The sequence below is a fragment of the Lucilia sericata genome, unplaced genomic scaffold, assembly GCF_015586225.1.
Source record: "Lucilia sericata isolate MDLA Ls3-8-SP2 unplaced genomic scaffold, ASM1558622v1 Contig001137F_arrow, whole genome shotgun sequence".
NCBI classification, from domain to species: Eukaryota; Metazoa; Arthropoda; class Insecta; order Diptera; family Calliphoridae; genus Lucilia; species Lucilia sericata.
Genome location: NW_023995108.1, coordinates 126,266 through 144,480, shown reverse-complemented (window position 1 = coordinate 144,480; position 18,215 = coordinate 126,266). Strand labels below are relative to the sequence as shown.

Sequence of the window (18,215 nt, the reverse complement as noted above, 5' to 3'; positions counted from 1 at the left end):
CAGTCGATTTTAAGATAGCCGCCGCCAACATGTTTAGTGTCAGTCGCCATTAATATTTGTTCGGCGCAGGGGTCTGCGTAACACATAACCTCTACACAACAGCTGGACGGCATTTTATTGCAAAAAAGGCGCCGGGAAAAACAATTTTTATATTTTTATAAGTTTTTGCAGTTAATTATACAAACAAATTAAATAAAATTAGTCTAAAATTGTAAATAAAGAAATGAATTGTATGAATTCATATTGGTAAGTAATATAAACATTTTTTTTACTATAAAAATATGAAAAAGAAATTGAAATTCCTTCATAGCACGCCATTAAAACAAAATGTTTTGGTGGAACAAAGTTTAGATTTAAAAATGAGAGCGTCGAAAGCTAAATATTACCTAAAATGGGGTTCTTTTAATGTGGTCATATTGGCCATATTATTGTTTGACATCAGCAACAAGTGGTCCCTATGCCGAATCCAACTGGTAGTTACCTTGAGTATGGGGTGGCCGCCATAGTGGGGTCTTAGTATGTTGTGGCCAGTTTTCTAAAGTATTTTCTGTACATAGTTTACACACAACCATACAGGGAACCAGGCAGCAGAAAAATCTAATGAAATTTGATGATAATGGTATGTTGAATAAATATATTTCTAATTTCAATCAACCAATTTTGTAATACAACTTTCTTTGTATAGATAATTCCTTTATACACTACTACCCCCAAAAAGAAGGAACAGTTTAGTGATAAACGTCAGGAGCCCTATATCAATAATACCATACTCAGTTGGCATTCTTCTTTCAATGAATGTAAATATTTCTTGTTTTTTATTTCATAAATTTTTATTAATTGCTTTGTACTTCTAGCTCGTGGCGCTAATTCTCCCAATTGGAGTTATACACGCACTAACAACACCACCCCGCCAAAGTCTTAGCCCACAACAGCAGCATCAATTGCAGAATGCTTCTTGGAATTCTTCCATGATGAATAATTCAAATTTCAATGCCAGCGCTATGGAGGATTCCAGCTCACCCGTTTGTTTCTCTTCTCCTTATCAAAAATACGAAAGAGATGAACAGATTACCGATCATATTAGTTTGCAGCGTTATTTAAAGTAAGTAACAGTTTATAAAAAATTCTAAAATGTCGCATGTGTCAACACTTCTTTTTGACATCTTCTTTGGATGAATGAAGTCTTAGTGAAACAAGTCAATGTAACCAATTTCTACTGAAGTAGAACTGAACTGGAATATAATTAGAAATTAACTACTATAACTGGACTAGAAATGAACCAGAACTGAACTACAATTAAAATAGAAATGAACTAGACCAGAACTTGAGATGAACTAGAACTGAACTAGAATTGAACTAGAACTAAACTAGAACTGAACTGGAACTGAACTAGAACTGAACTAGAACTGAACTAGAACTGAACTAGAACTGAACTAGAACTGAACTAGAACTGAACTAGAACTGAACTAGAACTGAACTAGACTGAACTAGAACTGAACTAGAACTGAACTAGAACTGAACTAGAACTGAACTAAACTGAACTAGAACTGAACTAGAACTGAACTAGAACTGAACTAGAACTGAACTAGAACTGAACTAGAACTGAACTAGAACTGAACTAGAACTGAACTAGAACTGAACTAGAACTGAACTAGAACTGAACTAGAACTGAACTAGAACTGAACTAGAACTGAACTAGAACTGAACTAGAACTGAACTAGAACTGAACTAGAACTGAACTAGAACTGCACTAGAACTAACCTAGAACTGAACTAGAACTGAACTAGAACTGAACTAGAACTGAACTAGAACTGAACTAGAACTGAACTAGAACTGAACTAGAACTGAACTAGAACTGAACTAGAACTGAACTAGAACTGAACGAACTAGAACTGAACTAGAACTGAACTAGAACTGAACTAGAACTGAACTAGAACTGAACTAGAACTGAACTAGAACTGAACTAGAACTGAACTAGAACTGAACTAGAACTGAACTAGAACTGAACTAGAACTGAACTAGAACTGAACTAGAATTGAACTAGAACTGAACTAGAACTGAACTAGAACTGAACTAGAACTGAACTAGAACTGAACTAGAACTGAACTAGAACTGAACTAGAACTGAACTAGAACTGAACTAGAACTGAACTAGAACTGAACTAGAACTGAACTAGAACTGAACTAGAACTGAACTAGAACTGAACTAGAACTGAACTACAACTGAACTAGAACTGAACTAGAACTGAACTAGAACTGAACTAGAACTGAACTAGAACTGAACTAGAACTGAACTAGAACTGAACTAGAACTGAACTAGAACTGAACTAGAACTGAACTAGAACTGAACTAGAACTGAACTAGAACTGAACTAGAACTGAACTAGAACTGAACTAGAACTGAACTAGAACTGAACTAGAACTGAACTAGAACTGAACTAGAACTGAACTAGAACTGAACTAGAACTGAACTAGAACTGAACTAGAACTGAACTAGAACTGAACTAGAACTGAACTAGAACTGAACTAGAACTGAACTAGAACTAGAACTGAACTAGAACTGAACTAGAACTGAACTAGAACTGAACTAGAACTGAACTAGAACTGAACTAGAACTGAACTAGAACTGAACTAGAACTGAACTAGAACTGAACTAGAACTGAACTAGAACTGAACTAGAACTGAACTAGAACTAGAACTGAACTAGAACTGAACTAGAACTGAACTAGAACTGAACTAGAACTGAACTAGAACTGAACTAGGACTGAACTAGAACTGAACTAGAACTGAACTAGAACTGAACTAGAACTGAACTAGAACTGAACTAGAACTGAACTAGAACTGAACTAGAACTGAACTAGAACTGAACTAGAACTGCACTAGAACTAACCTAGAACTGAACTAGAACTGAACTAGAACTGAACTAGAACTGAACTAGAACTGAACTAGAACTGAACTAGAACTGAACTAGAACTGAACTAGAACTGAACTAGAACTGAACTAGAACTGAACTAGAACTGAACTAGAACTGAACTAGAACTGAACTAGAACTGAACTAGAACTGAACTAGAACTGAACAAGAACTGAACAAGAACTGAACAAGAACTGAACTTGAACTGAACTTGAACTGAACTTGAACTGAACTAGAACTGAACTAGAACTGAACTAGAACTGAACTAAAACTGAACTAGAACTGAACTAGAACTGAACTAGAACTGAACTAGAACTGAACTAGAACTGAACTAGAACTGAACTAGAACTGAACTAGAACTGAACTAGAACTGAACTAGAACTGAACTAGAACTGAACTAGAACTGAACTAGAACTGAACTAGAACTGAACTAGAACTGAACTAGCTGAACTAGAACTGAACTGAACTAGAACTGAACTAGAACTGAACTAGAACTGAACTAGAACTGAACTAGAACTGAACTAGAACTGAACTAGAACTGAACTAGAACTGAACTAGAACTGAACTAGAACTGAACTAGAACTGAACTAGAACTGAACTAGAACTGAACTAGAACTGAACTAGAACTGAACTAGAACTGAACTAGAACTGAACTAGAACTGAACTAGAACTGAACTAGAACTGAACTAGAACTGAACTAGAACTGAACTAGAACTGAACTAGAACTGAACTAGAACTGAACTAGAACTGAACTAGAACTGAACTAGAACTGAACTAGAACTGAACTAGAACTGAACTAGAACTGAACTAGAACTGAACTAGAACTGAACTAGAACTGAACTAGAACTGAACTAGAACTGAACTGAACTCAGAACTGAACTAGAACTGACTAGAACTGAACTAGACTGAACTAGAACTGAACTAGACTGAACTAGAACTGAACTAGAACTGAACTAGAACTGAACTAGAACTGAACTAGAACTGAACTAGAAACTGACTAGAACTGAACTAGACTGAACTAGAACTGAACTATAACTGAACTAGAACTGAACTAGAACTGAACTGAACTAGAACTGAACAAGAACTGAACTTGAACTGAACTAGAACTGAACTAGAACTGAACTAGAACTGAACTAGAACTGAACTAGAACTGAACTAGAATTGAACTAGAACTGAACTAGAACTGAACTAGAACTGAACTAGAACTGAACTAGAACTGAACTAGAACTGAACTAGAACTGAACTAGAACTGAACTAGAACTGAACTAGAACTGAACTAGAACTGAACTAGAACTGAACTAGAACTGAACTAGAACTGAACTAGAACTGAACTAGAACTGAACTAGAACTGAACTAGAACTGAACTAGAACTGAACTAGAACTGAACTAGAACTGAACTAGAACTGAACTAGAACTGAACTAGAACTGAACTAGAACTGAACTAGAACTGAACTAGAACTGAACTAGAACTGAACTAGAACTGAACTAGAACTGATCTAGAACTGAACTAGAACTGAACTAGAACTGAACTAGAACTGAACTAGAACTGAACTAGAACTGAACTAGAACTGAACTAGAACTGAACTAGAACTGAACTAGAACTGAACTAGAACTGAACTAGAACTGAACTAGAACTGAACTAGAACTGAAGTAGAACTGATCTAGAACTGAACTAGAACTGAACTAGAACTGAACTAGAACTGAACTAGAACTGAACTAGAACTGAACTAGAACTGAACTAGAACTGAACTAGAACTGAACTAGAACTGAACTAGAACTGAACTAGAACTGAACTAGAACTGAACTAGAACTGAACTAGAACTGAACTAGAACTGAACTAGAACTGAACTAGAACTGAACTAGAACTGAACTAGAACTAAACTAAACTGAACTAGAACTGAACTAGAACTGAACTAGAACTGAACTAGAACTGAACTAGAACTGAACTAGAACTGAACTAGAATTGAACTAGAACTGAACTAGAACTGAACTAGAACTGAACTAGAACTGAACTAGAACTGAACTAGAACTGAACTAGAACTGAACTAGAACTGAACTAGAACTGAACTAGACTGAACTAGAACTGAACTAGAACTGACCTAGAACTGAACTAGAACTGAACTAGAACTGAACTAGAACTGAACTAGAACTGAACTAGAACTGAACTAGAACTGATCTAGAACTGAACTAGAACTGAACTAGAACTGAACTAGAACTGAACTAGAACTGAACTAGAACTGAACTAGAACTGAACTAGAACTGAACTAGAACTGAACTAGAACTGAACTAGAACTGAACTAGAACTGAACTAGAACTGAACTAGAACTGAACTAGAACTGAACTAGAACTGAACTAGAACTGAACTAGAACTGAACTAGAACTGAACTAGAACTGAACTAGAACTGAACTAGAACTGAACTAGAACTGAACTAGAACTGAACTAGAACTGAACTAGAACTGAACTAGAACTGAACTAGAACTGAACTAGAACTGAACTAGAACTGAACTAGAACTGAACTAGAACTGAACTAGAACTGAACTAGAACTGAACTAGAACTGAACTAGAACTGAACTAGAACTGAACTAGAACTGAACTGAACTGAACTAGAACTGAACTAGAACTGAACTAGAACTGAACTAGAACTGAACTAGAACTGAACTAGAACTGAACTAGAACTGAACTAGAACTGAACTAGAACTGAACTAGAACTGAACTAGAACTGAACTAGAACTGAACTAGAACTGAACTAGAACTGAACTAGAACTGAACTAGAACTGAACTAGAACTGAACTAGAACTGAACTAGAACTGAACTAGAACTGAACTAGAACTGAACTAGAACTGGAACTGAACTACTTAGAATTGAACTTGAGCTGAACAAAAACATTTTAGATGAAATGTTCTGAAGTTTTCGCAGCAGTGTACTTTTTAGAGACTTGTGAATAAATGTTATTGTGTACAGAAGATTGCTTAAGCAATTCTACTTCCTCCTAATGTTTAAATCACTTTTTCTTTAGACATAATAATGATTAAACAGAAATACGTACAATGAAAAATATAGAGTCTACAATTCGATTTAGATTTTTAGACACCAACTTAATTTCAAATAAAAATGATATAACAATCATTTTCTTATTTTCTTATTTAGAGATGTTTCTCGTAAAGAATACAGCATGACTGAAATCACTGATATAAATCCAACTTTCTCTACAGGAGGTTCTATTAACTCCTTCTGGTCTTATTGTAATAATGCAGCTAATCTACTAAAAACATCGTTGTATCAATTGTCCTCCATCACCAGGTAAGTGAAAATTATGAAAGACTTATTAAATATGACTTCATATATGAAAGTTCGGTAATAGGTACTATCATTATATAAATATACACTAAAAAGCGACAACTTATTACGTCCTTTAACCCTCCACAATGTCGAATCATACATTTACATATACCCGATACAAAAGTTTTTTTTTTTTTCATAAATTTAAAGTTGATTTAGATAGGCTTGTAACTAAATTATTTATATTATTTTTGAAAATTTTTTCTTTATTTGGAATACGTATTATTTTGTTGTTGGTTTGATTTTTTATATATAATTTTGTTTGCCTTTTTGGGGCTTTAATTAGAATTTATGCGATTTTATATAAAATGCAACTAGTGAGAATGCGAATGTGATTAAAACGATTCTTTCGAAACATATAAATCGCATAAAAGGAGGTCTTAGTGTAAATTGTATTTAAGGAACTTCGCTTAATCTAAAGTTTTTAATGGCAAAAGACTCAAGAATTTGATAAAGATATGGTTATTTTCTAAAGGGGATGCAAAATTATGCGAAATGTTTCTATAAAAACATGTTCCCTTAAAATTTTGTTGCAATACTGTTACATAAATTTTAGTTATGAGCTTTAGAGTAATTTTTGGAGGTGGACCTTATAAGGGTTAATTATAGACCGATTCTTATAAAAATTAGATTAGAGATACTTAACAGAATATTTTAGTCTACTTAAAAACTAACTTATTCAATTATTGTGGTTTCGTTCCCCTGATCACAATAGTGCCTTCAACAGACGGACGGATATGTCCAGATCGTCATAGAGTTTTTACAAGGACCCAGAATATACAAACGTACGGACATAGATAGATTGTTATGTAGAATTTCGTATCATAAAAACAAAAGAATGTAATGATTATTAAATTTTAACATCTATTAAAAAATCCCCCAAAAATACCTAAAAAGCAACGAAATGGCAACTCTGGTAGCATTAAAATATTAATTATCCATAAACTCTCACATGCTGTTAAACAAGATTGATTGATTACGTTGATTGTGATTGATTTTTTTATTAATGTTTTATGTAAAATTTTATTATTTTTTTGGCGTTTTTCTGCTATTGTTTAAATCTTCTATTCTAAATACCACATGAGTAGATACATGTGTACAAACATGAGAAAATAAAGATTTGACCAGGTCAATAGAGTTCACTTTCGGATTAAAACTGTTTAGCGCTGTGTGTGTTGTACGTAAGAAATTGTTCACGTTTTTTTAATAATACAACAAGAGTCTTCAAAACAGCTTTTCTTTTCTTTTTTTTGCAAACATAGTTTATATATATGGGTTTAGTGATATTAATTAAATTAGAAATTAAAAACTCTAGACACCTAGAAGCGTATAAATATTAGGTGAATTTGCAATAAGAACTATCAGTCATCTGTTAGCGTTTAACATCCAACAAACAAAGATTTGTTAAGGGAATAAACGTGATTTGTGAATATTAGAATACGGAGTAATAAAGATTTGGAATAATGCGCTGGAGTCTGGGGATGCTGGTGCTGACCGCAATCTTAATTCAATCAGCTTGTAAGTTCATAAATGCATTTAAATTTATTAGAGGGATAATTGTTTGCAATTTGTTGGTAGATGGTCGTTCTAGTGGAGGAATGGAATGAGATATAGATTGTATCGTCAACGAGGGCGTTCGGATAATAGAGAAGTAGATTTGTTCCAGCTTATTGGAAACAAACAACCACAACGACAACAACTACTCCTAAGCCCATAATAATGCCACCGATAACACCACCACCAACTGGAACAACAACAACACCAACGGGAACTGGTACAACACCAACGGGAACAACTCCAACGATAACAACAGCAACCCACAGGAACGGCAACACCACCAACAGGAACGGCAACAACTCCAACAGGAACGGCGACAACTCCAACAGGAACACCAACAACTCCTACAGGAACAGCAACTGCAACACCAGTCCCCAGATCATTAGGTCGCAACAACAGGCCAATATATAACCGGAATAATTTTAACAATTTCAATGATAACGTTAAATTTAATCGCCGTGCATCACATTTGCGTCGCCAAAGCAACATAAATCGTATGCAGCGGATGCGGTTGCACAGAACAAATCGTAGTCACCGCCAAAGAGTAGCAAGGCATCGTAGGAATAGCAATCGCAGGCTACGAATGCAACGTCTTTAATAAAACCAACTTTTAACCTCGATTAATAATAAAGTAAAAAAAACTTAAGACAATCAAAATATTTGTTTACTTAAGTTTCTAATATAGGGTAACTTATATATAAATTGTAAGAGAATGCGTGCGTTGAAGTTATATGGAATCGATATTCGTTTTACAGAACAGTTGTGGAAAACAGTTCTTTCATCAAATACATAGTCGTCTTCGAAACTAGGGTTGCGATTCGTTCATTCATCGGGGATTTTGTTCCTGAACTAGAACTGAACTAGAACTGTACTAGAACTGTACTAGAACTGAACTAGAACTGAACTAGAACTGAACTAGAACTGAACTAGAACTGAACTAGAACTGAACTAGAACTGAACTAGAACTGAACTAAAACTGAACTAGAACTGAACTAGAACTGAACTAGAACTGAACTAGAACTGAACTAGAACTGAACTAGAACTGAACTAGAACTGAACTAGAACTGAACTAGAACTGAACTAGAACTGAACTAGAACTGAACTAGAACTGAACTAGAACTGAACTAGAACTGAACTAGAACTGAACTAGAACTGAACTAGAACTGAACTAGAACTGAACTAGAACTGAACTAGAACTGAACTAGAACTGAACTAGAACTGAACTAGAACTGAACTAGAACTGAACTAGAACTGAACTAGAACTGAACTAGAACTGAACTAGAACTGAACTAGAACTGAACTAGAACTGAACTAGAACTGAACTAGAACTGAATTAGAACTGAACTAGAACTGAACTAGAACTGAACTAGAACTGAACTAGAACTGAACTAGAACTGAACTAGAACTGAACTAGAACTGAACTAAAACTGAACTAGAACTGAACTAGAACTGAACTAGAACTGAACTAGAACTGAACTAGAACTGAACTAGAACTGAACTAGAACTGAACTAGAACTGAACTAGAACTGAACTAGAACTGAACTAGAACTGAACTAGAACTGAACTAGAACTGAACTAGAACTGAACTAGAACTGAACTAGAACTGAACTAGAACTGAACTAGAACTGAACTAGAACTGAACTAGAACTGAACTAGAACTGAACTAGAACTGAACTAGAACTCAACTAGAACTGAACTAGAACTGAACTAGAACTGAACTAGAACTGACTAGAACTGAACTAGAACTGAACTAGAACTGAACTAGAACTGAACTAGAACTGAACTAGAACTGAACTAGAACTGAACTAGAACTGAACTAGAACTGAACTAGAACTGAACTAGAACTGAACTAGAACTGAACTAGAACTGAACTAGAACTGAACTAGAACTGAACTAGAACTGAACTAGAACTGAACTAGAACTGAACTAGAACTGAACTAGAACTGAACTAGAACTGAACTAGAACTGAACTAGAACTGAACTAGAACTGAACTAGAACTGAACTAGAACTGAACTAGAACTGAACTAGAACTGAACTAGAACTGAACTAGAACTGAACTAGAACTGAACTAGAACTGAACTAGAACTGAACTAGAACTGAACTAGAACTGAACTAGAACTAAACTAGAACTGAACTTGAACAGAACTAGAGCTGAAGTAGAACAAGAACTGATCTGGAACTGAGCTAGAAATAAACTAGAACTTGTAAAATGCTAATTATGCTTCTAAATTGTCAATACACAGCATATTTCATTATATTCTTAACAAATTTTACCATTAAATTTAATATGTGATTTAAAGTTCTCAACATTTAATTTTGTCATTTATTATTTTTCGATAAACATTTACTTCATTTAACAAGTGATCCCCACTTGTACCACCTACAATTTTCACCTTAAGAAAATATTCCATTGCATCCCTATTACTGCTTACTGGGTGTCATTTTGTCATCACTGTTGTATAAATTATACGCAAATATTTTTCACTATAATTTCTTGCTTTACTTTAGCTCCGGCCACACAAAATAAACAAACATCGAAAGAGGAGGGAGGTTTAAATATAATTGATAGTAACTCTGAAGTTATAAAACGCATTTCATCGGAAAGACTCGCACAATATGTGGGCAATTTAAGGACGGTATGATTTAAAATCATCATTAAAATAATTCCTTGTACAATCATATTTTTTTGTTTACAATTTTCCATCTCATCCTTGGTTTCGGTTATCGTTGTTGTCCCGGGTAATGTTTATATTTTTTTTTTTGTTAAACAAACAGTGGATTTCCTTCACCGTATTGCAACGTTTAACAAAAGAAATTGGAAATATTGATGAATCATTTAAACAACGCGGTTTTCACGACATGCAAATTGGTGGTATTGGCTTGGAAAGACTAAAGAAAACGGTAGAGAGCCAACAATTTGTTACGCTCTATATGCCAATGCTGCCAATGATAGTGCCATTTTTGGAAATGTCAAGTAATCAAGAATATTTGGTGCAACGCATCAAGGGTAAGTGATGGGCGGCTGCTGCTGTTTAAATACCAAAAAAACATAAATTGATAACACTACAGTGTATTAATAAATATTTGTATTTACTACACCTTCTACCAGATTTGGCTAAAGGCTCTTGTATAGCAGATTATCGTTGGAATTCTGGTTCGGAATATCATGGCCTTAAATGGGACGAACATTTGCCCACTGACTCTGCAGTATGTATACAAAATGAATAAATAAATAACAACTATTTTTATCGTTCCTTTTCTTCTGGGGGAAAATAATTTTTTTTATTTTCCTTCTATCCCTGTTTTTCTATTCTCCAGATACTTTTCCATTTGTTTTGTGTTTATTTGGATACTCAACTAATGCCCTTACCTCAAGGCGGTGGTCGTCCTTTTTATAGTCGCTACGTTATTATTGGTGAAGAGAAACGTTCGGCAAAGGATACAGTGGCCTTGGTACAGAACAAGGCTCATTGTGCCATATTGTGTACTAATCCTTTGAAGCCCAAATTCAATTTTATTAGTGATGGAGAAATACACAATTGTGCCTATGACCGCAATAATCTTTTCTATGTTATCATACAATTCCTGATTTATATGCGTTCCCATCAAGAGAGTAGCTTGGAGGGTGTTAATCTTGGCAAGAGTGGTATTAACATTATGTGTGTCATAGAAGACTGATTGTGTAAAAATGAGTATGTAGATATAGAGACATAGTAGTTGTTGCTTGGTCTACTACTGATGCTACCGATGTCGAAGATGTTGATGATGATGATGTTGCTCATGTTAATGGTATGAATGTGCTTTTATATGTTCGCATGTGTGGGTGTACTTCTGTGTGTGTCTGACTGCGTGTGTTTGAATTTGTATGGATGGAATTGTTGTTAGTGATAAAAACAGACAAAATATTTTTAGTATGCTTGAGTAATTTTCTTTCCATTCATTTTCATACTCCTCTTGCTTTCTACTTTTTTATTTCTTTCATTATGAATATCATTATAACTTGTCCAACTTAATCATCCTTAAGAAAATTGAAACATATTGAATTTTTTTGTAATAAAGACTTTTTTGTGTAAAAAACAAAACACTTTTTGTTCGTTTTATTTAATACAAAAATTATTGTAATTTTACTTTAAGTTTAAGAAGTTTGCTAGTTTGCTTTTATTTCTTTAGTGTCTGGTGGTTTTTATTTACTATAAGAAGTGTTAAATATTAACTAGATATTGAGAATTTGTAATGGAACATTTTCTAAATTCTTGGGCTTACTTAGAAAAATTTGTTCAGTTCGTTTGTGTTACATCAAAGATGATCGAAATTAATTAATGTTTATAACAATCCCTGCTTCTAATAATAGTGGATTGAACAGTCTGCTAAGTAGCTTAATGGAATGAGTATGGTTCCTTATCTTTATTGACTTCTCCATTTACTACGTAGGAATTATAAGGCAATTTTGGAGATGACATCTGCCTCCTCACAGACCGATATTAAACAGTATGCTGTGCTAGTGTGGTTGTCAATAAATATGTCTAAAACCAAAGTAATGCGCATAAACTCAAATAACACTCAAGGATTTTCCGTAGGTGACAATCCTTTGATAATATGGATTCATTTTCTTGTTATTAGATGCCGAATCTATAGTTTTTTACTGCTGCGAAATACAGCCAACGAATAATTGCAGGCTTTACAAGCCGAAAATCATGAGCATCTTTTGGCTGAACATCACCATCAAAGCAGCTTTATGGTCACCCACTCACCAGGAGGGAATATTATTAGAAATCGGACGCTTCTAGAGAATGTGGGTTGTTTATACCCTAAGAAAGCCCCAAGATCTTAAACATTCTATTTGAATCCTTAGTGTAGTCGTAGAAAAGGTAGACCGTCTAATACGTAAAGGCGACATGTAGGAGCACGAGCACTAGAAGCAGTCTAGGCAAGAGAAATTAAATACTTGCTCTAGATAAAAGAAAATAAAATGAATAGAATTTGTTAAGGACCTGTGCTCCTACTAGGAACCATTGGAAAATATTAAAAGCTGACAGCAGGTAGCATTAGAAAGTTCCTCGTGTGATGTCTCATTCGATTTTCTTTCTCAGCGAGGAGAACATACATACATTATATGGAGGAAAATAAGGATATGTAGAATAGCCAGATGAGAAACCTGAAAAGTTCATGATTATATCCATCGATATAATGGTTTCTTTCTGTAAGAAACAAAGTTAATCGATGTGGTGAGAAGTTATCCAGAGATTTCAAAGATTTTAGTGGATATATGAAGACATGAAAGTTTCATACTCATCGAAATTTTTTTGGACCAATATGAATACATATCTTTAATTGTCTACTGGAGCATAATCGCGAACCTAAATTAGAAGACAAGTAAAAATATTGATCTATATATTGATTGATATCTATTCAAATTCTTCGTATGTATATAATAAGAGTCAGGAAAAGGCTATATTATACTTATTTAAAGGATTGATTTGCGTTTAATACGAATTTCTCCATCACAACAGGTTTTCGAGATTTCGTGTCAAATGCAAAACAAAAATGCCACATTCTTCTCTGAATCCTGTAGAAAAGTGTTCTTTCGTCTCTGGGTTTAAAATTTGAAAGTCTTGATTTTCGAGTTATAATTTGCTAAAAGTACTGTGAAATTATATCTCGTTTTTTATTGTGTTATTTAATAATTTGCGATCAGTTTTTGTTTTCAATAAGTCGTGATTGTACATGCCAAATTCACCGGTATACTAAAAAAAATGTACCGGTTCACTAAAAAATTTACCATCTTCGTGAGAACAATATATATGTATAAGTTTGTTATTCCCTTTGTAATTTCCACAATATAAATTTCCGACCCATATAAAGTATATATATTCTGGATCCTTATAGATAGCGGTTAAGCGATTAAGTTATGTCCGTCTGTCTTTTGAAATCAATTTTCTGAAGACCCCAGATATCTTCGGGATCCAAATCTTCAATAAAATGACATTCAGGTGAACATTTGGGTAATAAATTGGCGGGACTAGTAATAGGGGGTGCGATACCTGCCACAATTAAATACAAAAATTTGCATATCTGGAAACTATAGAGTTAAAATACTCAAATTTTGCCCAAAGATCTTTCATATCCATGGTAAGAAAATTAAAATGTTTCCAAAATATTAAATTTTGTAAAAAAGCCTAGAAATTGAAAAATCAGTCATATACATATGTGTATCTGTATAGAGATGGGGAGTATGTATATTGTTTTTGTCATTCCCTTTGTAACACATTGAAATATTCGTCTAAGACCCATAAGTTCTGGGTTCTTATTAGATTCTAAGACGATCTTAGACGATGAAAACACGAAAGAGTCCAAACGGGAAGCTAGAGAGCTGAAATTTCGCACATATATTTTTAGTCAATACAGGTTGTTTGGTATTGAAAATGGGCAATATTGGTTCTGGGTCCTTATTAGATTCTAAGACGATCTAGCCATGTCCGTCCGTCTGTCTGTTGAAAACACGATAGAGTCCAAACGGGATGCTAGAGGGCTGAAATTTCGAACATATATTTTTAGTTAATACAGGTTGTTTGGTATTGAAAATGGGCAATATTGGTCCACGATTTTCGCCCCCATATAAGGTCCCCTTCAGAAAATTACTTTAACGCTCATAACTGTCTAGAAAAATCATATATAGCGGTGAAAATCTATATAAATTTTTTTTATAGGAAAGTAAATCTCTTTTTAACATTTTATATGGATAGGTCCATAATTGACCCTACCCTCCATATAAGGTCTCCTACAGAAAATTACTTTAACGCTCATAACTGGCTAAAGGAAGCATATATGGCGTGAAATTCGGCATAAACATGTTTTATAGGAACCTAAATCACTTTGTAACACATCGAAATATTCGTCTAAGACCCATAAAAGTTCTGGGTCCTTATTAGATCCTAAGACGATCTAGCCATATCCGTCCGTCTGTCTGTCTGTTGAAAACACGATAGAGTCCAAACGGGAAGCTAGAGAGTTGAAATTTCGCACATATATTTTTAGTTAATACAGGTTGTTTGGTATTGAAAATGGGCAATATTGGTCCACGATTTTCGCCCCCGTATAAGGCCCCCTTCAGAAAATTACTTTAACGCTCATAACTGTCTAGAAAAATCATATATAGCGGTGAAAATCTATATTAATAATAGCAGTGAAGTGGAGAAATTTATCATAAAAAAGTTTTATAGCTACAAAAATCTCTCTTAAGGCCTTATTCCAAAAATTACTCTGATGTCTATATTAATTTCGAATAGTAAAATTCAGTATATATCAAATAAAGACCTTAAAAAATTTACTTTTATTTTACGGCACAAAATTTGATGGTAGGAATAGAAGTTTTGGCATGGCCGAATATTCTTTTGTTAGAAGTATTAAAGTATTCAATAGGCAATCGGAATTCCCGATCGATTTTATACTTTTTCTAACTTAAAACATTGTCCATAAATTTCAATACAATATTTAAATATTAAATTAATTTAAACAATTTAAATTTATTACTAACATTTCCGAGTGTTTTTTTGTTTGCATTTTGTAACGCAAACAAACCATCATGGTTTGAAATAAATTAATGAGTTCGTTTGTGCATGTGTGTCTGTATGTAACATAAATTGGTTTTAAATAAATTTTAAAATTAAAATCTTAATTAACAACACTCTCGTTCTATTGTTCTAAATGCGCGTTGTTAATTAAATGAGTTATTAATGATATTTGCCACTTACCACTAACATTTACACCGCATCCACCTTCTACACGCTGCAATTGTATTTACACAACGATGTAATATGAAAACCGCAAGCACCACAGTTTTGCATATAAAATATGATATTGTTTACGTCTGTCTGACTACCACTTTCCTCCCCCCCCTGCTCTTTTCCTTTGACAATAACTAGTAGTACCTACTTCTCTCATTGTATACAACTATAAGCTTGTCCGTCTGACTGTATCTGTTTTTTTCCACATTCAGTTTATAAAATTGTAAAAATACGCAACATTTACATTTTTATTTGCGTATACAATGTTATTGTTGCTGCAATTGTTGTCATTAGCCAGTAAAGCGGCAAGTAGAAAAAAATTATAATGTTTGTAGGTGATGAAAAAAAAAACAACCCAGCAAAAACAACAAGAATGAGCTGCAACCTCAACACGACTTCATAGTAGACAGGTCTCATGTTGAACAGGAAACAAAATACAAAAAAAAAAAAAAAAAAAATGGCAAAACGAAACAACTACAAGAATAAAAAATGCAACACTAAAATACCACAACATCCGGTAAAGTTTTGTAATTGTATTGGTATGGGTCGGTTCCTGCCATAATGATGATATTATACATGTTTGTATTTACTATATGTTTACGTGTTTGTGCAAATTTGCAAGAGTTGAATAAACAACTTAAAACTGAATAGTTTGCTGCTGTTGGTCTATGATTGAATTCAGGCTGTAATATGGGTGGTAGCAATTACATCAAATGCAAACATAATTTAAAGGTGTAGTATGTGTATAAACGTGTTATTAGCTTCTCCAGGTGTTTGTTTAAGTAAATGAAGCTGAACTTCTAGCCACTATAATATTGTTATTATTGTTTTCTAAACAATTTTCTTAAGGCCGTACTTTTTAACATTTGAACCGAAGTTTTTAAGTAAAATTTACTTTTTTGGAAAAATGGCTCACATAGTTCCTAGAACCGAATTCATGTTCATCAAATGTAGATGGCTTGTTTGTTTGCAATGCCTCACTTGCGATCCTTTTCTGTTTTCAATAAATCGTTAAAACGTGGAAATTGGTATACTCATTCCGTAGAAGTTGTGCTTCTTAAAATCGGAGTCATAATAATGTGTTTTTGTAGTAGTTGGCACTAAAACTATTTCTGAACTTATTTAGAAAGTTTCTGGAACTAGTTCATTAGTTAACGACTTTCATCCGATATCTTACCCGGAAACAGGTTATCATGTTAAGCTTTTCAGAAATATACTAAACATGGAATTATATTTGTTTGCAATGACCCAGATAAAAGGTCTCTGTAGATGGTATTATTTCGAATACACTTGTTGCAATGAAATAATACTTTTGTTGTTTTTATCAGTTTTTGTTCCTTCCAATATCCTTCCCAAGTTACATCCAAGACTGAAAAATGTATATTTGTTCTACATCGAATGAGAGTCTGCTCCATAGCAGTTCCCTAACGAATATTTAGTAGCAATAGGATTATATTTCTATTTTACGATTAGTTTTTGTTTGAGATCAGTTTTTGATTTCAATAAATTGGTGTAAAATGTTAGGAACTTTATATCATTATTCAGACAAGATTGCGCTTCTTGAAATCGTTATCTAGTATTGTGATATCCTTGAGTACAATTTTGACACAATGATATTAGACGAGTACGAGAACTAGTTCTTGTTATAAGTTGAAGTTTACAGATATTAATTCGGCGAATTCCCTTACTTTGGGCCAATTTTAGAACAAGTTCTTTCTTTCCGATATCTGAGATAATTTGGTAATTAAACCATATGATCTTACGAAGCATTCGCCGAACATAAAACTTAATTGGTTGTTATTTCGGTGGGACTTTGATGTCCAACATGTTACTTAAGAATAGAAATGAAATAAAAACATTCCAAATTAATAAAATAAAGTTAAATAGTTACACTACAATAGGTATATTTGCAACAGACTACCAGCTAAAGCAGCTAAAAATTTTCTTAAGTATTTTAACCTAGGATTTCAAAATATCGAGCAGAAAGTAGGTCCTGAGATAAGATATATACGTACATATGTATAAAGATACCCAACTAGTGTCATATCAACATTCCCGCGAATATATTCTAGTTTTTAACACTTTCTATAGTTTCTTTACAGAAACATTCATTATGTTTAAAACAATTGACACAAATTTTTGCCTCGTAGGGATAATGCATATCACTTTCTAACAACATCTAATAACGGCAATGAGCTGTAGCATATACCAAAAGAAAAACTAAGATAAAATAGAAACTAAATAATAGAAAAGAATAACAAAAATTTAACTACTAACTAGTTAAATAGCAACCAACATTAACAATACAAAAAAAAAAAACAAAAAACACACACACACCAGGATAATAACAGGAATAGTAGCAATAACAAAAGGAAGAGTTGAAGTAACCATTGGCTCAGAAAGTGTAAACGACACTTTTGTACAATTTTACACTTCCGGCTTAACTTTGATGTTATTGTTGAACGTATTATGTGTAATTTTTGTATCCGCGCAGGGTTTTACAAACACGTACCGACACACAATTTTTTCGCTCGCCATAAAATACATTGCAAATAAGTAGATATGCTCATGTTCTGTTGAAGATTAGGGCCTTACAAATTATATATTTTTTTTAAAGAAATACC

General features: G+C 33.5%; 1 pseudogene; it reads left to right on the top strand.

Annotated features, from left to right (window-relative positions):
* The first annotated feature begins 208 nt into the window (after positions 1-208).
* LOC119610196 lies at positions 209-11,793 on the top strand (annotated as a pseudogene).
* The last annotated feature ends 6,422 nt before the right edge of the window (positions 11,794-18,215 follow it).